This window comes from Mesoplodon densirostris, chromosome 3, assembly GCF_025265405.1.
Source record: "Mesoplodon densirostris isolate mMesDen1 chromosome 3, mMesDen1 primary haplotype, whole genome shotgun sequence".
Classification (NCBI taxonomy): Eukaryota; Metazoa; Chordata; class Mammalia; order Artiodactyla; family Ziphiidae; genus Mesoplodon; species Mesoplodon densirostris.
The window spans coordinates 179,901,451-179,925,636 of NC_082663.1; positions in this window are offsets into that span (position 1 = coordinate 179,901,451).

Genomic DNA, 24,186 nt, shown 5'->3' on the forward strand with positions numbered 1-24,186 from the left:
GTATAACTGGTGGGTTCAGGTTTTTTTTTCTTTTATGGTTCGAGTTAGATTTGATTCCTCTTTTATGTATTTATAGATATCAGCATGGAAATAATTCATTCCTATAAATACATCTGTGTGAAGGGAATAACTTTTTTTCTGTTTTATTTTAAAATTTTATTTTTTTAAATTTTGAAATTTAATTTTATTTATTTTTTTATACAGCAGGTTATTATTAGTTATGTATTTTATGCATATACATGTATACAGGTCAATCCCAATCTCCCAACTCATCCCACCACCACCACCCCATGGCTTCCCACACTTGGTGTCCATACGTTTGTTCTCTACCTCTGTGTCTCTATTTCTTCCCTGCAAACCAGTTCATCTGTACCATTTTTTAGGTTCCACATATATGCATTAATATACAATATTTGTTTTCCTCTTTCTGACTGACTTCATTCTGTATGACAGTCTCTAGATCCATCGATGTCTCTACAAATGACCCAGTTTCATTCCTTTTTATGGCTGAGTAATATTGCATTTTATATATGTACCACATCTTTATCCATTCATCTGTCTGTGGGCATTTAGGTTGCTTGCATTACCTGGCTATTGTAAATAGTGCTGCAATGAACATTGTGGTGAATGTGCCTTTTTGATTTATGGTTTTCTCTGGGTATATGCCCAGAAGTGGGATTGCTGGATCAGATGGTAATTCTATTTCTAGTTTTTTTAAGGAAACTCCATACTGTTCTCCATAGTGACTGTATCAATTTACATCCCCACCAATAGTGGAAGAGGGCTCCTTTTGTCCACACCCTCCCCAGAATTTGATGTTTGTAGATTTTCTGAGGATGCCGATTCTAACAGGTGTGAGGTGATACCTCATTGTAGTTTTGATTTGCATTTCTCTAATACTTAGTGCTGTTGAGCAGCTTTTCATGTGCGTCTTGGCCATCTCTGTGTCTTCTTTGAAGAAACGTCTCTTTAGATCTTCTGCCCATTTTTGTATTGGGTTGTTTGTTTTTTTAATATTAAGCTGCATGAGCTGTTTATATATATATTGGAGATTAAACCTTTGTCCATTGATTCGTTTGCAATGATTTTCGCCCATTCTGAGGGATGCCTTTTTCCATTCCCGTTTTTTTAACAAAAAAGGAAAGAAAGAAAAAGAAGCAGAACACTAATGTGGGTAAAATATGCCTTTTGAAATGGTCGTTTTGAAATATGGACGTCCTTTGAAATTTTTGGTCGATATGTGACCCCAGGATTTGTTTTCAGGGCAGGTGTCATTTACAGGCCTGCAATGATTTTGAATATCAACTGACCATTAGCGCTGGGATTAAAGCTGCTGTTGCGTGAAACGGCCACAAGGTGGCAGCAGTTCTCCCTTACCTAATCTGGTTACTAGAGCAACAGAGCCTCAATGGAGGTCGTGTTCTAGATTGGAATTTAGAATGGAATGTGCCAGGAGAAAGCCCCTCAAGTTTGTCTCACTACTTCTTGTTCGTGTTTTTAATTTTTTTTTTATTTTCTATTACAGCAAGTTTGATTACAATGTTTGGCTTGTTGTAGGTGTGGAAGATGTGGTTCTTTTACACATATACAGATGTCTGTTCTTCCTGGGATCCTTTTCCCATGTACGTTAGGACAGAATGTTGAGTAGTCTTCTCTTGGTATTCCGTAGGTCTTTGGTGATTATATATGTCACCTGTGTTTGATTATGTCTGTTAACCCCGATATCGTAATGAAACCAATCCTCACACCTTTCCATTGGTGAACCATAAGTTTGTTTAATGAATCTGTGATTGCCCTTCTCCGTGGAAATATCTGCCCTGGTATCCATTTTTAGGTAACACCTATAAGTGATATGATACGATATGTGTCTTTCACTTTCTGACTTACTCCAAGTCACGTGATTACCTCTAGACTCATCTACGGGGCTGCAAATGGCATTGTGTCCTTTTTTTCCTTGGCTTCTATTCTGCCTTAGCGAGGTCCATTTTCAACAATGTGATTCCCTGAGGGTTGTGGATTAGCTGACCTGGGCAGCCTTACCCTGCCAGCCGGCCCTCCCCAGGTGTGCCTGGTTGAGGTCAATATAAACAGCACTCCAGGCAGCAATAGCCCCTGAAGTTGTGCCTGACTCCATATTCTCTGCCCCGTCAGCAGTCTCGGGGCTGTGCTGGTGGGAGGGAGTGAGGGGCCAAGGCTTTGTTGGTGGCCCGGTGTGAGTGGGGCTCTGCTGGCCTTTCTGCAGGAGTTGCCAGTCTGCCACCTGTAAAGAAGAGGATGTGTCACACATTCCTTCCGCTGGAATTTCTCTCCGGACAGAGGTGAGGAAGGAAAAAAGCAGTGGGGGCCGGGACAGGAGGGGTATCTCAGGCAGGGCAATAGAAAGCTTCCAGAAGAGCGCCCGGGGCCAGGAGCATCCTGGCTGGCCTGCAGGCACCAAGTTGGCCTGCGTGCTGTCGCTGGTGTGGCTCCAGGGCCCTTCCTCTAGGCTTTCAAGCCCTTGTACATATTCAGGTGTTTTACCTGGGAAGGGTGGGAACAGTTCAGCAGCAGCTGGCCTGGGGCTCAGCTCACGTTTACTCACAGATGCCTCAGCACGGTCCCCCAGCTTTGCAATGAGGACGCTCCTTGCATGGGGGGTGGGTTGCTGGCTGTATGGGAGGTGATTCCCCACCTCTGACCAATTTCAGAATTGTTTACCACTGGAGCAAGTGCCCTGATAGGGTTTCCCTCTGTATAACTGGTGGGTTCAGGTTTTTTTTTCTTTTATGGTTCGAGTTAGATTTGATTCCTCTTTTATGTATTTATAGATATCAGCATGGAAATAATTCATTCCTATAAATACATCTGTGTGAAGGGAATAACTTTTTTTCTGTTTTATTTTAAAATTTTATTTTTTTAAATTTTGAAATTTAATTTTATTTATTTTTTTATACAGCAGGTTATTATTAGTTATGTATTTTATGCATATACATGTATACAGGTCAATCCCAATCTCCCAACTCATCCCACCACCACCACCCCATGGCTTCCCACACTTGGTGTCCATACGTTTGTTCTCTACCTCTGTGTCTCTATTTCTTCCCTGCAAACCAGTTCATCTGTACCATTTTTTAGGTTCCACATATATGCATTAATATACAATATTTGTTTTCCTCTTTCTGACTGACTTCATTCTGTATGACAGTCTCTAGATCCATCGATGTCTCTACAAATGACCCAGTTTCATTCCTTTTTATGGCTGAGTAATATTGCATTTTATATATGTACCACATCTTTATCCATTCATCTGTCTGTGGGCATTTAGGTTGCTTGCATTACCTGGCTATTGTAAATAGTGCTGCAATGAACATTGTGGTGAATGTGCCTTTTTGATTTATGGTTTTCTCTGGGTATATGCCCAGAAGTGGGATTGCTGGATCAGATGGTAATTCTATTTCTAGTTTTTTTAAGGAAACTCCATACTGTTCTCCATAGTGACTGTATCAATTTACATCCCCACCAATAGTGGAAGAGGGCTCCTTTTGTCCACACCCTCCCCAGAATTTGATGTTTGTAGATTTTCTGAGGATGCCGATTCTAACAGGTGTGAGGTGATACCTCATTGTAGTTTTGATTTGCATTTCTCTAATACTTAGTGCTGTTGAGCAGCTTTTCATGTGCGTCTTGGCCATCTCTGTGTCTTCTTTGAAGAAACGTCTCTTTAGATCTTCTGCCCATTTTTGTATTGGGTTGTTTGTTTTTTTAATATTAAGCTGCATGAGCTGTTTATATATATATTGGAGATTAAACCTTTGTCCATTGATTCGTTTGCAATGATTTTCGCCCATTCTGAGGGATGCCTTTTTCCATTCCCGTTTTTTTAACAAAAAAGGAAAGAAAGAAAAAGAAGCAGATCACTAATGTAGGTAAAATATGCCTTTTGAAATGGTCGTTTTGAAATATGGACGTCCTTTGAAATTTTTGGACGATATGTGACCCCAGGATTTGTTTTCAGGGCAGGTGTCATTTACAGGCCTGCAATGATTTTGAATATCAACTGACCATTAGCGCTGGGATTAAAGCTGCTGTTGCGTGAAACGGCCACAAGGTGGCAGCAGTTCTCCCTTACCTAATCTGGTTACTAGAGCAACAGAGCCTCAATGGAGGTCGTGTTCTAGATTGGAATTTAGAATGGAATGTGCCAGGAGAAAGCCCCTCAAGTTTGTCTCACTACTTCTTGTTCGTGTTTTTAATTTTTTTTTTATTTTCTATTACAGCAAGTTTGATTACAATGTTTGGCTTGTTGTAGGTGTGGAAGATGTGGTTCTTTTACACATATACAGATGTCTGTTCTTCCTGGGATCCTTTTCCCATGTACGTTAGGACAGAATGTTGAGTAGTCTTCTCTTGGTATTCCGTAGGTCTTTGGTGATTATATATGTCACCAGTGTTTGATTATGTCTCTTAACCCCGATATCGTAATGAAACCAATCCTCACACCTTTCCATTGGTGAACCATAAGTTTGTTTAATGAATCTGTGATTGCCCTTCTCCGTGGAAATATCTGCCCTGGTATCCATTTTTAGGTAACACCTATAAGTGATATGATACGATATGTGTCTTTCACTTTCTGACTTACTCCAAGTCACGTGATTACCTCTAGACTCATCTACGGGGCTGCAAATGGCATTGTGTCCTTTTTTTCCTAGGCTTCTATTCTGCCTTAGCGAGGTCCATTTTCAACAATGTGATTCCCTGAGGGTTGTGGATTAGCTGACCTGGGCAGCCTTACCCTGCCGGCCGGCCCTCCCCAGGTGTGCCTGGTTGAGGTCAATTGAAACAGTGCTCCAGGCAGCAATAGCCCCTGAAGTTGTGCCTGACTCCATATTCTCTGCCCCGTCAGCAGTCTCGGGGCTGTGCTGGTGGGAGGGAGTGAGGGGCCAAGGCTTTGTTGGTGGCCCGGTGTGAGTGGGGCTCTGCTGGCCTATCTGCAGGAGTTGCCAGGCTGCCACCTGTAAAGAAGAGGATGTGTCACCCATACATTCCGCTGGAATTTCTCTCCGGACAGAGGTGAGGAAGGAAAAAAGCAGTGGGGGCCGGGACAGGACGGGTATCTCAGGCAGGGCAATAGAAAGCTTCCAGAAGAGCGCCCGGGGCCAGGAGCATCCTGGCTGGCCTGCAGGCACCAAGTTGGCCTGCGTGCTGTCGCTGGTGTGGCTCCAGGGCCCTTCCTCTAGGCTTTCAAGCCCTTGTACATATTCAGGTGTTTTACCTGGGAAGGGTGGGAACAGTTCAGCAGCAGCTGGCCTGGGGCTCAGCTCACGTTTACTCACAGATGCCTCAGCATGGTCCCCCAGCTTTGCAATGAGGACGCTCCTTGCATGGGGGGTGGGTTGCTGGCTGTATGGGAGGTGATTCCCCACCTCTGACCAATTTCAGAATTGTTTACCACTGGAGCAAGTGCCCTGCTAGGGTTTCCCTCTGTATAACTGGTGGGTTCATGTTTTTTTTTCTTTTATGGTTCGAGTTAGATTTGATTCCTCTTTTATGTATTTATAGATATCAGCATGGAAATAATTCATTCCTATAAATACATCTGTGTGAAGGGAATAACTTTTTTTCTGTTTTATTTTAAAATTTTATTTTTTTAAATTTTGAAATTTAATTTTATTTATTTTTTTATTCAGCAGGTTATTATTAGTTATGTATTTTATGCATATACATATATACAGGTCAATCCCAATCTCCCAACTCATCCCACCACCACCACCCCATGGCTTTCCACACTTGGTGTCCATACGTTTGTTCTCTACCTCTGTGTCTCTATTTCTTCCCTGCAAACCAGTTCATCTGTACCATTTTTTAGGTTCCACATATATGCATTAATATACAATATTTGTTTTCCTCTTTCTGACTGACTTCATTCTGTATGACAGTCTCTAGATCCATCGATGTCTCTACAAATGACCCAGTTTCATTCCTTTTTATGGCTGAGTAATATTGCATTTTATATATGTACCACATCTTTATCCATTCATCTGTCTGTGGGCATTTAGGTTGCTTGCATTACCTGGCTATTGTAAATAGTGCTGCAATGAACATTGTGGTGAATGTGCCTTTTTGATTTATGGTTTTCTCTGGGTATATGCCCAGAAGTGGGATTGCTGGATCAGATGGTAATTCTATTTCTAGTTTTTTTAAGGAAACTCCATACTGTTCTCCATAGTGACTGTATCAATTTACATCCCCACCAATAGTGGAAGAGGGCTCCTTTTGTCCACACCCTCCCCAGAATTTGTTGTTTGTAGATTTTCTGAGGATGCCGATTCTAACAGGTGTGAGGTGATACCTCATTGTAGTTTTGATTTGCATTTCTCTAATACTTAGTGCTGTTGAGCAGCTTTTCATGTGCGTCTTGGCCATCTCTGTGTCTTCTTTGAAGAAACGTCTCTTTAGATCTTCTGCCCATTTTTGTATTGGGTTGTTTGTTTTTTTAATATTAAGCTGCATGAGCTGTTTATATATATATTGGAGATTAAACCTTTGTCCATTGATTCGTTTGCAACGATGTTCGCCCATTCTGAGGGATGCCTTTTTCCATTCCCGTTTTTTAAGAAAAAAGGAAAGAAAGAAAAAGAAGCAGAACACTAATGTGGGTAAAATATGCCTTTTGAAATGGTCGTTTTGAAATATGGACGTCCTTTGAATTTTTTGGTCGATATGTGACCCCAGGATTTCTTTTCAGGGCAGGTGTCATTTACAGGCCTGCAATGATTTTGAATATCAACTGACCATTGGCGCTGGGATTAAAGCTGCTGTTGCGTGAAACGGCCACAAGGTGGCAGCAGTTCTCCCTTCGCTAATCTGGTTACTAGAGCAACAGAGCCTCAATGGAGGTCGTGTTCTAGATTGGAATTTAGAATGGAATGTGCCAGGAGAAAGCCCCTCAAGTTTGTCTCACTACTTCTTGTTCGTGTTTTTAATTTTTTTTTATTTTCTATTACAGCAAGTTTGATTACAATGTTTGGCTTGTTGTAGGTGTGGAAGATGTGGTTCTTTTACACATATACAGATGTCTGTTCTTCCTGGGATCCTTTTCCCGTGTACGTTAGGACAGAATGTTGAGTAGTCTTCTCTTGGTATTCCGTAGGTCTTTGGTGATTATATATGTCACCTGTGTTTGATTATGTCTGTTAACCCCGATATCGTAATGAAACCAATCCTCACACCTTTCCATTGGTGAGCCATAAGTTTGTTTAATGAATCTGTGATTGCCCTTCTCCGTGGAAATATCTGCCCTGGTATCCATTTTTAGGTAACACCTATAAGTGATATGATACGATATGTGTCTTTCACTTTCTGACTTACTCCAAGTCACGTGATTACCTCTAGACTCATCTACGGGGCTGCAAATGGCATTGTGTCCTTTTTTTCCTTGGCTTCTATTCTGCCTTAGCGAGGTCCATTTTCAACAATGTGATTCCCTGAGGGTTGTGGATTAGCCGACCTGGGCAGCCTTACCCTGCCGGCCGGCCCTCCCCAGGTGTGCCTGGTTGAGGTCAATAGAAACAGCGCTCCAGGCAGCAATAGCCCCTGAAGTTGTGCCTGACTCCATATTCTCTGCCCCGTCAGCAGTCTCGGGGCTGTGCTGGTGGGAGGGAGTGAGGGGCCAAGGCTTTGTTGGTGGCCCGGTGTGAGTGGGGCTCTGCTGGCCTTTCTGCAGGAGTTGCCAGGCTGCCACCTGTAAAGAAGAGGATGTGTCACCCATACCTTCCGCTGGAATTTCTCTTCGGACAGAGGTGAGGAAGGAAAAAAGCAGTGGGGGCCGGGACAGGAGGGGTATCTCAGGCAGGGCAATAGAAAGCTTCCAGAAGAGCGCCCGGGGCCAGGAGCATCCTGGCTGGCCTGCAGGCACCAAGTTGGCCTGCGTGCTGTCGCTGGTGTGGCTCCAGGGCCCTTCCTCTAGGCTTTCAAGCCCTTGTACATATTCAGGTGTTTTACCTGGGAAGGGTGGGAACAGTTCAGCAGCAGCTGGCCTGGGGCTCAGCTCACGTTTACTCACAGATGCCTCAGCACGGTCCCCCAGCTTTGCAATGAGGACGCTCCTTGCATGGGGGGTGGGTTGCTGGCTGTATGGGAGGTGATTCCCCACCTCTGACCAATTTCAGAATTGTTTACCACTGGAGCAAGTGCCCTGCTAGAGTTTCCCTCTGTATAACTGGTGGGTTCATGTTTTTTTTTCTTTTATGGTTCGAGTTAGATTTGATTCCTCTTTTATGTATTTATAGATATCAGCATGGAAATAATTCATTCCTATAAATACATCTGTGTGAAGGGAATAACTTTTTTTCTGTTTTATTTTAAAATTTTATTTTTTTAAATTTTGAAATTTAATTTTATTTATTTTTTTATTCAGCAGGTTATTATTAGTTATGTATTTTATGCATATACATGTATACAGGTCAATCCCAATCTCCCAACTCATCCCACCACCACCACCCCATGGCTTCCCACACTTGGTGTCCATACGTTTGTTCTCTACCTCTGTGTCTCTATTTCTTCCCTGCAAACCAGTTCATCTGTACCATTTTTTAGGTTCCACATATATGCATTAATATACAATATTTGTTTTCCTCTTTCTGACTGACTTCATTCTGTATGACAGTCTCTAGATCCATCGATGTCTCTACAAATGACCCAGTTTCATTCCTTTTTATGGCTGAGTAATATTGCATTTTATATATGTACCACATCTTTATCCATTCATCTGTCTGTGGGCATTTAGGTTGCTTGCATTACCTGGCTATTGTAAATAGTGCTGCAATGAACATTGTGGTGAATGTGCCTTTTTGATTTATGGTTTTCTCTGGGTATATGCCCAGAAGTGGGATTGCTGGATCAGATGGTAATTCTATTTCTAGTTTTTTTAAGGAAACTCCATACTGTTCTTCATAGTGACTGTATCAATTTACATCCCCACCAATAGTGGAAGAGGGCTCCTTTTGTCCACACCCTCGCCAGAATTTGTTGTTTGTAGATATTCTGAGGATGCCGATTCTAACAGGTGTGAGGTGATACCTCATTGTAGTTTTGATTTGCATTTCTCTAATACTTAGTGCTGTTGAGCAGCTTTTCATGTGCGTCTTGGCCATCTCTGTGTCTTCTTTGAAGAAACGTCTCTTTAGATCTTCTGCCCACTTTTGTATTGGGTTGTTTGTTTTTTTAATATTAAGCTGCATGAGCTGTTTATATATATATTGGAGATTAAACCTTTGTCCATTGATTCATTTGCAACGATGTTCGCCCATTCTGAGGGATGCCTTTTTCCATTCCCGTTTTTTTAACAAAAAAGGAAAGAAAGAAAAAGAAGCAGAACACTAATGTGGGTAAAATATGCCTTTTGAAATGGTCGTTTTGAAATATGGACGTCCTTTGAATTTTTTGGTCGATATGTGACCCCAGGATTTGTTTTCAGGGCAGGTGTCATTTACAGGCCTGCAATGATTTTGAATATCAACTGACCATTGGCGCTGGGATTAAAGCTGCTGTTGCGTGAAACGGCCACAAGGTGGCAGCAGTTCTCCCTTCGCAAATCTGGTTACTAGAGCAACAGAGCCTCAATGGAGGTCGTGTTCTAGATTGGAATTTAGAATGGAATGTGCCAGGAGAAAGCCCCTCAAGTTTGTCTCACTACTTCTTGTTCGTGTTTTTAATTTTTTTTTATTTTCTATTACAGCAAGTTTGATTACAATGTTTGGCTTGTTGTAGGTGTGGAAGATGTGGTTCTTTTACACATATACAGATGTCTGTTCTTCCTGGGATCCTATTCCCATGTACGTTAGGACAGAATGTTGAGTAGTCTTCTCTTGGTATTCCGTAGGTCTTTGGTGATTATATATGTCACCTGTGTTTGATTATGTCTGTTAACCCCGATATCGTAATGAAACCAATCCTCACACCTTTCCATTGGTGAACCATAAGTTTGTTTAATGAATCTGTGATTGCCCTTCTCCGTGGAAATATCTGCCCTGGTATCCATTTTTAGGTAACACCTATAAGTGATATGATACGATATGTGTCTTTCACTTTCTGACTTACTCCAAGTCACGTGATTACCTCTAGACTCATCTACGGGGCTGCAAATGACATTGTGTCCTTTTTTTCCTTGGCTTCTATTCTGCCTTAGCGAGGTCCATTTTCAACAAGGTGATTCCCTGAGGGTTGTGGATTAGCTGACCTGGGCAGCCTTACCCTGCCGGCCGGCCCTCCCCAGGTGTGCCTGGTTGAGGTCAATAGAAACAGCGCTCCAGGCAGCAATAGCCCCTGAAGTTGTGCCTGACTCCATATTCTCTGCCCCGTCAGCAGTCTCGGGGCTGTGCTGGTGGGAGGGAGTGAGGGGCCAAGGCTTTGTTGGTGGCCCGGTGTGAGTGGGGCTCTGCTGGCCTTTCTGCAGGAGTTGCCAGGCTGCCACCTGTAAAGAAGAGGATGTGTCACCCATACCTTCCGCTGGAATTTCTCTCCGGACAGAGGTGAGGAAGGAAAAAAGCAGTGGGGGCCGGGACAGGAGGGGTATATCAGGCAGGGCAATAGAAAGCTTCCAGAAGAGCGCCCGGGGCCAGGACCATCCTGGCTGGCCTGTAGGCACCATGTTGGCCTGCGTGCTGTCGCTGGTGTGGCTCCAGGGCCCTTCCTCTAGGCTTTCAAGCCCTTGTACATATTCAGGTGTTTTACCTGGGAAGGGTGGGAACAGTTCAGCAGCAGCTGGCCTGGGGCTCAGCTCACGTTTACTCACAGATGCCTCAGCACGGTCCCCCAGCTTTGCAATGAGGACGCTCCTTGCATGGGGGGTGGGTTGCTGGCTGTATGGGAGGTGATTCCCCACCTCTGACCAATTTCAGAATTGTTTACCACTGGAGCAAGTGCCCTGATAGGGTTTCCCTCTGTATAACTGGTGGGTTCAGGTTTTTTTTTCTTTTATGGTTCGAGTTAGATTTGATTCCTCTTTTATGTATTTATAGATATCAGCATGGAAATAATTCATTCCTATAAATACATCTGTGTGAAGGGAATAACTTTTTTCTGTTTTATTTTAAAATTTTATTTTTTAAAATTTTGAAATTTAATTTTATTTATTTTTTTATACAGCAGGTTATTATTAGTTATGTATTTTATGCATATACATGTATACAGGTCAATCCCAATCTCCCAACTCATCCCACCACCACCACCCCATGGCTTCCCACACTTGGTGTCCATACGTTTGTTCTCTACCTCTGTGTCTCTATTTCTTCCCTGCAAACCAGTTCATCTGTACCATTTTTTAGGTTCCACATATATGCATTAATATACAATATTTGTTTTCCTCTTTCTGACTGACTTCATTCTGTATGACAGTCTCTAGATCCATCGATGTCTCTACAAATGACCCAGTTTCATTCCTTTTTATGGCTGAGTAATATTGCATTTTATATATGTACCACATCTTTATCCATTCATCTGTCTGTGGGCATTTAGGTTGCTTGCATTACCTGGCTATTGTAAATAGTGCTGCAATGAACATTGTTGTGAATGTGCCTTTTTGATTTATGGTTTTCTCTGGGTATATGCCCAGAAGTGGGATTGCTGGATCAGATGGTAATTCTATTTCTAGTTTTTTTAAGGAAACTCCATACTGTTCTCCATAGTGACTGTATCAATTTACATCCCCACCAATAGTGGAAGAGGGCTCCTTTTGTCCACACCCTCCCCAGAATTTGTTGTTTGTAGATTTTCTGATGATGCCGATTCTAACAGGTGTGAGGTGATACCTCATTGTAGTATTGATTTGCATTTCTCTAATACTTAGTGCTGTTGAGCAGCTTTTCATGTGTGTCTTGGCCATCTCTGTGTCTTCTTTGAAGAAACGTCTCTTTAGATCTTCTGCCCATTTTTGTATTGGGTTGTTTGTTTTTTTAATATTAAGCTGCATGAGCTGTTTATATATATATTGGAGATTAAACCTTTGTCCATTGATTCGTTTGCAACGATGTTCGCCCATTCTGAGGGATGCCTTTTTCCATTCCCGTTTTTTTAACAAAAAAGGAAAGAAAGAAAAAGAAGCAGAACACTAATGTGGGTAAAATATGCCTTTTGAAATGGTCGTTTTGAAATATGGACGTCCTTTGTATTTTTTGGACGATATGTGACCCCAGGATTTGTTTTCAGGGCAGGTGTCATTTACAGGCCTGCAATGATTTTGAATATCAACTGACCATTGGCGCTGGGATTAAAGCTGCTGTTGCGTGAAACGGCCACAAGGTGGCAGCAGTTCTCCCTTCGCAAATCTGGTTACTAGAGCAACAGAGCCTCAATGGAGGTCGTGTTCTAGATTGGAATTTAGAATGGAATGTGCCAGGAGAAAGCCCCTCAAGTTTGTCTCACTACTTCTTGTTCGTGTTTTTAATTTTTTTTTATTTTCTATTACAGCAAGTTTGATTACAATGTTTGGCTTGTTGTAGGTGTGGAAGATGTGGTTCTTTTACACATATACAGATGTCTGTTCTTCCTGGGATCCTTTTCCCGTGTACGTTAGGACAGAATGTTGAGTAGTCTTCTCTTGGTATTCCGTAGGTCTTTGGTGATTATATATGTCACCTGTGTTTGATTATGTCTGTTAACCCCGATATCGTAATGAAACCAATCCTCACACCTTTCCATTGGTGAGCCATAAGTTTGTTTAATGAATCTGTGATTGCCCTTCTCCGTGGAAATATCTGCCCTGGTATCCATTTTTAGGTAACACCTATAAGTGATATGATACGATATGTGTCTTTCACTTTCTGACTTACTCCAAGTCACGTGATTACCTCTAGACTCATCTACGGGGCTGCAAATGGCATTGTGTCCCTTTTTTCCTTGGCTTCTATTCTGCCTTAGCGAGGTCCATTTTCAACAATGTGATTCCCTGAGGGTTGTGGATTAGCTGACCTGGGCAGCCTTACCCTGCCGGCCGGCCCTCCCCAGGTGTGCCTGGTTGAGGTCAATAGAAACAGCGCTCCAGGCAGCAATAGCCCCTGAAGTTGTGCCTGACTCCATATTCTCTGCCCCGTCAGCAGTCTCGGGGCTGTGCTGGTGGGAGGGAGTGAGGGGCCAAGGCTTTGTTGGTGGCCCGGTGTGAGTGGGGCTCTGCTGGCCTTTCTGCAGGAGTTGCCTGGCTGCCACCTGTAAAGAAGAGGATGTGTCACCCATACCTTCCGCTGGAATTTCTCTCCAGACAGAGGTGAGGAAGGAAAAAAGCAGTGGGGGCCGGGACAGGAGGGGTATCTCAGGCAGGGCAATAGAAAGCTTCCAGAAGAGTGCCCGGGGCCAGGACCATCCTGGCTGGCCTGCAGGCACCAAGTTGGCCTGCGTGCTGTCGCTGGTGTGGCTCCAGGGCCCTTCCTCTAGGCTTTCAAGCCCTTGTACATATTCAGGTGTTTTACCTGGGAAGGGTGGGAACAGTTCCGCAGCAGCTGGCCTGGGGCTCAGCTCACGTTTACTCACAGATGCCTCAGCACGGTCCCCCAGCTTTGCAATGAGGACGCTCCTTGCATGGGGGGTTGGTTGCTGGCTGTATGGGAGGTGATTCCCCACCTCTGACCAATTTCAGAATTGTTTACCACTGGAGCAAGTGCCCTGATAGGGTTTCCCTCTGTATAACTGGTGGGTTCATGTTTTTTTTTCTTTTATGGTTCGAGTTAGATTTGATTCCTCTTTTATGTATTTATAGATATCAGCATGGAAATAATTCATTCCTATAAATACATCTGTGTGAAGGGAATAACTTTTTTCTGTTTTATTTTAAAATTTTATTTTTTTAAATTTTGAAATTTAATTTTATTTATTTTTTTATACAGCAGGTTATTATTAGTTATGTATTTTATGCATATACATGTATACAGGTCAATCCCAATCTCCCAACTCATCCCACCACCACCACCCCATGGCTTCCCACACTTGGTGTCCATACGTTTGTTCTCTACCTCTGTGTCTCTATTTCTTCCCTGCAAACCAGTTCATCTGTACCATTTTTTAGGTTCCACATATATGCATTAATATACAATATTTGTTTTCCTCTTTCTGACTGACTTCATTCTGTATGACAGTCTCTAGATCCATCGATGTCTCTACAAATGACCCAGTTTCATTCCTTTTTATGGCTGAGTAATATTGCATTTTATATATGTACCACATCTTTATCCATTCATCTGTCTGTGGGCATTTAGGTTGCTTGCATTACCTGGCTATTGTAAATAGTGCTGCAATGAACATTGTGGTGAATGTGCCTTTTTGATTTATGGTTTTCTCTGGGTATATGCCCAGAAGTGGGATTGCTGGATCAGATGGTAATTCTATTTCTAGTTCTTTTAAGGAAACTCCATACTGTTCTCCATAGTGACTGTATCAATTGACATCCCCACCAATAGTGGAAGAGGGCTCCTTTTGTCCACACCCTCCCCAGAATTTGTTGTTTGTAGATTTTCTGATGATGCCGATTCTAACAGGTGTGAGGTGATACCTCATTGTAGTTTTGATTTGCATTTCTCTAATACTTAGTGCTGTTGAGCAGCTTTTCATGTGCGTCTTGGCCATCTCTGTGTCTTCTTTGAAGAAACGTCTCTTTAGATCTTCTGCCCACTTTTGTATTGGGTTGTTTGTTTTTTTAATATTAAGCTGCATGAGCTGTTTATATATATATTGGAGATTAAACCTTTGTCCATTGATTCATTTGCAACGATGTTCGCCCATTCTGAGGGATGCCTTTTTCCATTCCCGTTTTTTTAACAAAAAAGGAAAGAAAGAAAAAGAAGCAGAACACTAATGTGGGTAAAATATGCCTTTTGAAATGGTCGTTTTGAAATATGGACGTCCTTTGAATTTTTTGGTCGATATGTGACCCCAGGATTTGTTTTCAGGGCAGGTGTCATTTACAGGCCTGCAATGATTTTGAATATCAACTGACCATTGGCGCTGGGATTAAAGCTGCTGTTGCGTGAAACGGCCACAAGGTGGCAGCAGTTCTCCCTTCGCAAATCTGGTTACTAGAGCAACAGAGCCTCAATGGAGGTCGTGTTCTAGATTGGAATTTAGAATGGAATGTGCCAGGAGAAAGCCCCTCAAGTTTGTCTCACTACTTCTTGTTCGTGTTTTTAATTTTTTTTTATTTTCTATTACAGCAAGTTTGATTACAATGTTTGGCTTGTTGTAGGTGTGGAAGATGTGGTTCTTTTACACATATACAGATGTCTGTTCTTCCTGGGATCCTATTCCCATGTACGTTAGGACAGAATGTTGAGTAGTCTTCTCTTGGTATTCCGTAGGTCTTTGGTGATTATATATGTCACCTGTGTTTGATTATGTCTGTTAACCCCGATATCGTAATGAAACCAATCCTCACACCTTTCCATTGGTGAACCATAAGTTTGTTTAATGAATCTGTGATTGCCCTTCTCCGTGGAAATATCTGCCCTGGTATCCATTTTTAGGTAACACCTATAAGTGATATGATACGATATGTGTCTTTCACTTTCTGACTTACTCCAAGTCACGTGATTACCTCTAGACTCATCTACGGGGCTGCAAATGACATTGTGTCCTTTTTTTCCTTGGCTTCTATTCTGCCTTAGCGAGGTCCATTTTCAACAAGGTGATTCCCTGAGGGTTGTGGATTAGCTGACCTGGGCAGCCTTACCCTGCCGGCCGGCCCTCCCCAGGTGTGCCTGGTTGAGGTCAATAGAAACAGCGCTCCAGGCAGCAATAGCCCCTGAAGTTGTGCCTGACTCCATATTCTCTGCCCCGTCAGCAGTCTCGGGGCTGTGCTGGTGGGAGGGAGTGAGGGGCCAAGGCTTTGTTGGTGGCCCGGTGTGAGTGGGGCTCTGCTGGCCTTTCTGCAGGAGTTGCCAGGCTGCCACCTGTAAAGAAGAGGATGTGTCACCCATACCTTCCGCTGGAATTTCTCTCCAGACAGAGGTGAGGAAGGAAAAAAGCAGTGGGGGCCGGGACAGGAGGGGTATCTCAGGCAGGGCAATAGAAAGCTTCCAGAAGAGTGCCCGGGGCCAGGACCATCCTGGCTGGCCTGCAGGCACCAAGTTGGCCTGCGTGCTGTCGCTGGTGTGGCTCCAGGGCCCTTCCTCTAGGCTTTCAAGCCCTTGTACATATTCAGGTGTTTTACCTGGGAAGGGTGGGAACAGTTCAGCAGCAGCTGGCCTGGGGCTCAGCTCACGTTTACTCACAGATGCCTCAGCACGGTCCCCCAGCTTTGCAATGAGGACGCTCCTTGCATGGGGGGTTGGTTGCTGGCTGTATGGGAGGTGATTCCCCACCTCTGACCAATTTCAGAATTGTTTACCACTGGAGCAAGTGCCCTGATAGGGTTTCCCTCTGTATAACTGGTGGGTTCAGGTTTTTTTTTCTTTTATGGTTCGAGTTAGATTTGATTCCTCTTTTATGTATTTATAGATATCAGCATGGAAATAATTCATTCCTATAAATACATCTGTGTGAAGGGAATAACTTTTTTCTGTTTTATTTTAAAATTTTATTTTTTTAAATTTTGAAATTTAATTTTATTTATTTTTTTATACAGCAGGTTATTATTAGTTATGTATTTTATGCATATACATGTATACAGGTCAATCCCAATCTCCCAACTCATCCCACCACCACCACCCCATGGCTTCCCACACTTGGTGTCCATACGTTTGTTCTCTACCTCTGTGTCTCTATTTCTTCCCTGCAAACCAGTTCATCTGTACCATTTTTTAGGTTCCACATATATGCATTAATATACAATATTTGTTTTCCTCTTTCTGACTGACTTCATTCTGTATGACAGTCTCTAGATCCATCGATGTCTCTACAAATGACCCAGTTTCATTCCTTTTTATGGCTGAGTAATATTGCATTTTATATATGTACCACATCTTTATCCATTCATCTGTCTGTGGGCATTTAGGTTGCTTGCATTACCTGGCTATTGTAAATAGTGCTGCAATGAACATTGTGGTGAATGTGCCTTTTTGATTTATGGTTTTCTCTGGGTATATGCCCAGAAGTGGGATTGCTGGATCAGATGGTAATTCTATTTCTAGTTCTTTTAAGGAAACTCCATACTGTTCTCCATAGTGACTGTATCAATTGACATCCCCACCAATAGTGGAAGAGGGCTCCTTTTGTCCACACCCTCCCCAGAATTTGTTGTTTGTAGATTTTCTGATGATGCCGATTCTAACAGGTGTGAGGTGATACCTCATTGTAGTATTGATTTGCATTTCTCTAATACTTAGTGCTGTTGAGCAGCTTTTCATGTGCGTCTTGGCCATCTCTGTGTCTTCTTTGAAGAAACGTCTCTTTAGATCTTCTGCCCATTTTTGTATTGGGTTGTTTGTTTTTTTAATATTAAGCTGCATGAGCTGTTTATATATATATTGGAGATTAAACCTTTGTCCATTGATTCGTTTGCAACGATGTTCGCCCATTCTGAGGGATGCCTTTTTCCATTCCCGTTTTTTTAACAAAAAAGGAAAGAAAGAAAAAGAAGCAGAACACTAATGTGGGTAAAATATGCCTTTTGAAATGGTCGTTTTGAAATATGGACGTCCTTTGTATTTTTTGGACGATATGTGACCCCAGGATTTGTTTTCAGGGCAGGTGTCATTTACAGGCCTGCAATGATTTTGAATATCAACTGACCATTGGCGCTGGGATTAAAGCTGCTGTTGCGTGAAACGGCCACAAGGTGGCAGCAGTTCTCCCTTCGCAAATCTGGTTACTAGAGCAACAGAGCCTCAATGGAGGTCGTGTTCTAGATTGGAATTTAGAATGGAATGTGCCAGGAGAAAGCCCCTCAAGTTTGTCTCACTACTTCTTGTTCGTGTTTTTAATTTTTTTTTATTTTCTATTACAGCAAGTTTGATTACAATGTTTGGCTTGTTGTAGGTGTGGAAGATGTGGTTCTTTTACACATATACAGATGTCTGTTCTTCCTGGGATCCTTTTCCCGTGTACGTTAGGACAGAATGTTGAGTAGTCTTCTCTTGGTATTCCGTAGGTCTTTGGTGATTATATATGTCACCTGTGTTTGATTATGTCTGTTAACCCCGATATCGTAATGAAACCAATCCTCACACCTTTCCATTGGTGAGCCATAAGTTTGTTTAATGAATCTGTGATTGCCCTTCTCCGTGGAAATATCTGCCCTGGTATCCATTTTTAGGTAACACCTATAAGTGATATGATACGATATGTGTCTTTCACTTTCTGACTTACTCCAAGTCACGTGATTACCTCTAGACTAATCTACGGGGCTGCAAATGGCATTGTGTCCTTTTTTTCCTTGGCTTCTATTCTGCCTTAGCGAGGTCCATTTTCAACAATGTGATTCCCTGAGGGTTGTGGATTAGCTGACCTGGGCAGCCTTACCCTGCCGGCCGGCCCTCCCCAGGTGTGCCTGGTTGAGGTCAATAGAAACAGCGCTCCAGGCAGCAATAGCCCCTGAAGTTGTGCCTGACTCCATATTCTCTGCCCCGTCAGCAGTCTCGGGGCTGTGCTGCTGGGAGGGAGTGAGGGGCCAAGGCTTTGTTGGTGGCCCGGTGTGAGTGGGGCTCTGCTGGCCTTTCTGCAGGAGTTGCCTGGCTGCCACCTGTAAAGAAGAGGATGTGTCACCCATACCTTCCGCTGGAATTTCTCTCCAGACAGAGGTGAGGAAGGAAAAAAGCAGTGGGGGCCGGGACAGGAGGGGTATCTCAGGCAGGGCAATAGAAAGCTTCCAGAAGAGCGCCCGGGGCCAGGACCATCCTGGCTGGCCTGCAGGCACCAAGTTGGCCTGCGTGCTGTCGCTGGTGTGGCTCCAGGGCCCTTCCTCTAGGCTTTCAAGCCCTTGTACATATTCAGGTGTTTTACCTGGGAAGGGTGGGAACAGTTCCGCAGCAGCTGGCCTGGGGCTCAGCTCACGTTTACTCACAGATGCCTCAGCACGGTCCCCCAGCTTTGCAATGAGGACGCTCCTTGCATGGGGGGTTGGTTGCTGGCTGTATGGGAGGTGATTCCCCACCTCTGACCAATTTCAGAATTGTTTACCACTGGAGCAAGTGCCCTGATAGGGTTTCCCTCTGTATAACTGGTGGGTTCATGTTTTTTTTTCTTTTATGGTTCGAGTTAGATTTGATTCCTCTTTTATGTATTTATAGATATCAGCATGGAAATAATTCATTCCTATAAATACATCTGTGTGAAGGGAATAACTTTTTTCTGTTTTATTTTAAAATTTTATTTTTTTAAATTTTGAAATTTAATTTTATTTATTTTTTTATACAGCAGGTTATTATTAGTTATGTATTTTATGCATATACATGTATACAGGTCAATCCCAATCTCCCAACTCATCCCACCACCACCACCCCATGGCTTCCCACACTTGGTGTCCATACGTTTGTTCTCTACCTCTGTGTCTCTATTTCTTCCCTGCAAACCAGTTCATCTGTACCATTTTTTAGGTTCCACATATATGCATTAATATACAATATTTGTTTTCCTCTTTCTGACTGACTTCATTCTGTATGACAGTCTCTAGATCCATCGATGTCTCTACAAATGACCCAGTTTCATTTCTTTTTATGGCTGAGTAATATTGCATTTTATATATGTACCACATCTTTATCCATTCATCTGTCTGTGGGCATTTAGGTTGCTTGCATTACCTGGCTATTGTAAATAGTGCTGCAATGAACATTGTTGTGAATGTGCCTTTTTGATTTATGGTTTTCTCTGGGTATATGGCCAGAAGTGGGATTGCTGGATCAGATGGTAATTCTATTTCTAGTTTTTTTTAAGGAAACTCCATACTGTTCTCCATAGTGACTGTATCAATTGACATCCCCACCAATAGTGGAAGAGGGCTCCTTTTGTCCACACCCTCCCCAGAATTTGTTGTTTGTAGATTTTCTGATGATGCCGATTCTAACAGGTGTGAGGTGATACCTCATTGTAGTATTGATTTGCATTTCTCTAATACTTAGTGCTGTTGAGCAGCTTTTCATGTGCGTCTTGGCCATCTCTGTGTCTTCTTTGAAGAAACGTCTCTTTAGATCTTCTGCCCATTTTTGTATTGGGTTGTTTGTTTTTTTAATATTAAGCTGCATGAGCTGTTTATATATATATTGGAGATTAAACCTTTGTCCATTGATTCATTTGCAACGATGTTCGCCCATTCTGAGGGATGCCTTTTTCCATTCCCGTTTTTTTAACAAAAAAGGAAAGAAAGAAAAAGAAGCAGAACACTAATGTGGGTAAAATATGCCTTTTGAAATGGTCGTTTTGAAATATGGACGTCCTTTGAATTTTTTGGTCGATATGTGACCCCAGGATTTGTTTTCAGGGCAGGTGTCATTTACAGGCCTGCAATGATTTTGAATATCAACTGACCATTGGCGCTGGGATTAAAGCTGCTGTTGCGTGAAACGGCCACAAGGTGGCAGCAGTTCTCCCTTCGCAAATCTGGTTACTAGAGCAACAGAGCCTCAATGGAGGTCGTGTTCTAGATTGGAATTTAGAATGGAATGTGCCAGGAGAAAGCCCCTCAAGTTTGTCTCACTACTTCTTGTTCGTGTTTTTAATTTTTTTTTATTTTCTATTACAGCAAGTTTGATTACAATGTTTGGCTTGTTGTAGGTGTGGAAGATGTGGTTCTTTTACACATATACAGATGTCTGTTCTTCCTGGGATCCTTTTCCCATGTACGTTAGGACAGAATGTTGAGTAGTCTTCTCTTGGTATTCCGTAGGTCTTTGGTGATTATATATGTCACCTGTGTTTGATTATGTCTGTTAACCCCGATATCGTAATGAAACCAATCCTCACACCTTTCCATTGGTGAACCATAAGTTTGTTTAATGAATCTGTGATTGCCCTTCTCCGTGGAAATATCTGCCCTGGTATCCATTTTTAGGTAACACCTATAAGTGATATGATACGATATGTGTCTTTCACTTTCTGACTTACTCCAAGTCACGTGATTACCTCTAGACTCATCTACGGGGCTGCAAATGGCATTGTGTCCTTTTTTTCCTTGGCTTCTATTCTGCCTTAGCGAGGTCCATTTTCAACAATGTGATTCCCTGAGGGTTGTGGATTAGCTGACCTGGGCAGCCTTACCCTGCCGGCCGGCCCTCCCCAGGTGTGCCTGGTTGAGGTCAATAGAAACAGCGCTCCAGGCAGCAATAGCCCCTGAAGTTGTGCCTGACTCCATATTCTCTGCCCCGTCAGCAGTCTCGGGGCTGTGCTGGTGGGAGGGAGTGAGGGGCCAAGGCTTTGTTGGTGGCCCGGTGTGAGTGGGGCTCTGCTGGCCTTTCTGCAGGAGTTGCCTGGCTGCCACCTGTAAAGAAGAGGATGTGTCACCCATACCTTCCGCTGGAATTTCTCTCCAGACAGAGGTGAGGAAGGAAAAAAGCAGTGGGGGCCGGGACAGGAGGGGTATCTCAGGCAGGGCAATAGAAAGCTTCCAGAAGAGCGCCCGGGGCCAGGACCATCCTGGCTGGCCTGCAGGCACCAAGTTGGCCTGCGTGCTGTCGCTGGTGTGGCTCCAGGGCCCTTCCTCTAGGCTTTCAAGCGCTTGTACATATTCAGGTGTTTTACCTGGGAAGGGTGGGAACAGTTCAGCAGCAGCTGGCCTGGGGCTCAGCTCACGTTTACTCACAGATGCCTCAGCACGGTCCCCCAGCTTTGCAATGAGGACGCTCCTTGCATGGGGGGTGGGTTGCTGGCTGTATGGGAGGTGATTCCCCACCTCTGACCAATTTCAGAATTGTTTACCACTGGAGCAAGTGCCCTGATAGGGTTTCCCTCTGTATAACTGGTGGGTTCAGGTTTTTTTTTCTTTTATGGTTCGAGTTAGATTTGATTCCTCTTTTATGTATTTATAGATATCAGCATGGAAATAATTCATTCCTATAAATACATCTGTGTGAAGGGAATAACTTTTTTCTGTTTTATTTTAAAATTTTATTTTTTTAAATTTTGAAATTTAATTTTATTTATTTTTTTATACAGCAGGTTATTATTAGTTATGTATTTTATGCATATACATGTATACAGGTCAATCCCAATCTCCCAACTCATCCCACCACCACCACCCCATGGCTTCCCACACTTGGTGTCCATACGTTTGTTCTCTACCTCTGTGTCTCTATTTCTTCCCTGCAAACCAGTTCATCTGTACCATTTTTTAGGTTCCACATATATGCATTAATATACAATATTTGTTTTCCTCTTTCTGACTGACTTCATTCTGTATGACAGTCTCTAGATCCATCGATGTCTCTACAAATGACCCAGTTTCATTTCTTTTTATGGCTGAGTAATATTGCATTTTATATATGTACCACATCTTTATCCATTCATCTGTCTGTGGGCATTTAGGTTGCTTGCATTACCTGGCTATTGTAAATAGTGCTGCAATGAACATTGTTGTGAATGTGCCTTTTTGATTTATGGTTTTCTCTGGGTATATGGCCAGAAGTGGGATTGCTGGATCAGATGGTAATTCTATTTCTAGTTTTTTTTAAGGAAACTCCATACTGTTCTCCATAGTGACTGTATCAATTGACATCCCCACCAATAGTGGAAGAGGGCTCCTTTTGTCCACACCCTCCCCAGAATTTGTTGTTTGTAGATTTTCTGATGATGCCGATTCTAACAGGTGTGAGGTGATACCTCATTGTAGTATTGATTTGCATTTCTCTAATACTTAGTGCTGTTGAGCAGCTTTTCATGTGCGTCTTGGCCATCTCTGTGTCTTCTTTGAAGAAACGTCTCTTTAGATCTTCTGCCCATTTTTGTATTGGGTTGTTTGTTTTTTTAATATTAAGCTGCATGAGCTGTTTATATATATATTGGAGATTAAACCTTTGTCCATTGATTCATTTGCAACGATGTTCGCCCATTCTGAGGGATGCCTTTTTCCATTCCCGTTTTTTTAACAAAAAAGGAAAGAAAGAAAAAGAAGCAGAACACTAATGTGGGTAAAATATGCCTTTTGAAATGGTCGTTTTGAAATATGGACGTCCTTTGAATTTTTTGGTCGATATGTGACCCCAGGATTTGTTTTCAGGGCAGGTGTCATTTACAGGCCTGCAATGATTTTGAATATCAACTGACCATTGGCGCTGGGATTAAAGCTGCTGTTGCGTGAAACGGCCACAAGGTGGCAGCAGTTCTCCCTTCGCAAATCTGGTTACTAGAGCAACAGAGCCTCAATGGAGGTCGTGTTCTAGATTGGAATTTAGAATGGAATGTGCCAGGAGAAAGCCCCTCAAGTTTGTCTCACTACTTCTTGTTCGTGTTTTTAATTTTTTTTTATTTTCTATTACAGCAAGTTTGATTACAATGTTTGGCTTGTTGTAGGTGTGGAAGATGTGGTTCTTTTACACATATACAGATGTCTGTTCTTCCTGGGATCCTTTTCCCATGTACGTTAGGACAGAATGTTGAGTAGTCTTCTCTTGGTATTCCGTAGGTCTTTGGTGATTATATATGTCACCTGTGTTTGATTATGTCTGTTAACCCCGATATCGTAATGAAACCAATCCTCACACCTTTCCATTGGTGAACCATAAGTTTGTTTAATGAATCTGTGATTGCCCTTCTCCGTGGAAATATCTGCCCTGGTATCCATTTTTAGGTAACACCTATAAGTGATATGATACGATATGTGTCTTTCACTTTCTGACTTACTCCAAGTCACGTGATTACCTCTAGACTCATCTACGGGGCTGCAAATGGCATTGTGTCCTTTTTTTCCTTGGCTTCTATTCTGCCTTAGCGAGGTCCATTTTCAACAATGTGATTCCCTGAGGGTTGTGGATTAGCTGACCTGGGCAGCCTTACCCTGCCGGCCGGCCCTCCCCAGGTGTGCCTGGTTGAGGTCAATAGAAACAGCGCTCCAGGCAGCAATAGCCCCTGAAGTTGTGCCTGACTCCATATTCTCTGCCCCGTCAGCAGTCTCGGGGCTGTGCTGGTGGGAGGGAGTGAGGGGCCAAGGCTTTGTTGGTGGCCCGGTGTGAGTGGGGCTCTGCTGGCCTTTCTGCAGGAGTTGCCTGGCTGCCACCTGTAAAGAAGAGGATGTGTCACCCATACCTTCCGCTGGAATTTCTCTCCAGACAGAGGTGAGGAAGGAAAAAAGCAGTGGGGGCCGGG